Source organism: Periplaneta americana, unplaced genomic scaffold, assembly GCF_040183065.1.
Source record: "Periplaneta americana isolate PAMFEO1 unplaced genomic scaffold, P.americana_PAMFEO1_priV1 scaffold_24, whole genome shotgun sequence".
Classification (NCBI taxonomy): Eukaryota; Metazoa; Arthropoda; class Insecta; order Blattodea; family Blattidae; genus Periplaneta; species Periplaneta americana.
The window spans coordinates 1,223,626-1,224,805 of record NW_027185505.1 but is presented as its reverse complement, the minus strand read 5'-3'; the positions used below and the strand labels follow the sequence as shown (position 1 = coordinate 1,224,805).

At 40.2% G+C, this 1,180-nt stretch overlaps 1 non-coding gene across 1 annotated transcript; it reads left to right on the top strand.

Annotated features, from left to right (window-relative positions):
• Window positions 1–208: 208 nt before the first annotated feature.
• Window positions 209–327, top strand: LOC138693873 (5S ribosomal RNA). Its single transcript, XR_011330559.1, has one exon. It is a non-coding gene; the product is annotated as a 5S ribosomal RNA (ribosomal RNA).
• Window positions 328–1,180: the final 853 nt, after the last annotated feature.

Below are 1,180 nucleotides of genomic sequence, written 5' to 3'. Positions count from 1 at the left end.
CAATCCAGCAGTGTGTGACGTTGAAACGTAACCAAACTGCCGTTGATAGATAGATTTATCATCTATCCCAATGACATCCAACGAGCTTGGTAATTTAGGTACAGAGTCTAAGCAGGCAGTTTACGTGTGTGTGTGAGCGAGTGCAGGTTTTATCGAGTGCACCCCAATCCCATCGTCCTCAAGTGCCTACAGATTACGCAGTTTCATCGGCAACGGCCATACCATGTTGAAAATACCGGTTCTCGTCCGATCACCGAAGTCAAGCAACATTGGGCGTGGTCAGTACTTGGATGGGTGACCGCTTGGGAACACCACGTGCCGTTGGCGATTTTTTTTTTTACGTCACTATTTCCAGCGTGTTCTAATAAGACTTATGGGATATTATGTTCCCTTCCCTATTCCAGCTATAGCTTGGATGATGACGCCGCTGCATAATTGTAGAGTAATTGATAATTCTTAAGTACTTGCAGCTCCGTATTGAAACTTATGACTGGTAGCATATTCATATGAGACGGTTCACTTCTCTGCGTTTTCTCGAAGAAGGGAATATGTATTCAGGGGATTGTGAACGTACCTCGCGCTCTCCCTAGAAGTTAGAGACATTTTAGGTAAAGAATGTAATATACTGTACATATATGGCTAATTAAAATCCCATTAGTTACTACATTTCAGTGGGTAGTACAAATTCCATAATGAAAATATCTCTGTCCTAGTAGTTGTATCCTTTAAAGAAGCTCGTTGTTTTCCCATGATGAAGGGCAGAACTTGGTCGGTAGAAATTTAAACAGACTGCATTATCAGACCAGGCGTTATTTCAATATCAGCGTTTAGTTTAGGAAATATAGCAATAGCGGAGTTGGGAGAAGTAGTTATAGCATGTACAGTAAGTATAAACAGTTCGCTGTACTGTACAGTGAATATAAATATTTGAATGTACGATGGCAAAACATCAGACATACAGTACGTAGCTCACATATCTTAAAAAATAAATAAATAAAAATAAAGAAGACATTCTGAGGAGTGAGTGGAAAGTGCATATTATAATGAATATTTTTAACTCTCAGTTGACATTGAGAGAGAAAGCCATGCATCGGGGAACCGGTGACTGTTTTTGCGTTACCTTCTGCTATTGGCGTTGTTGGTTAGTAACGAATGAAAGAGGTAGGACGCGGAATCAAAT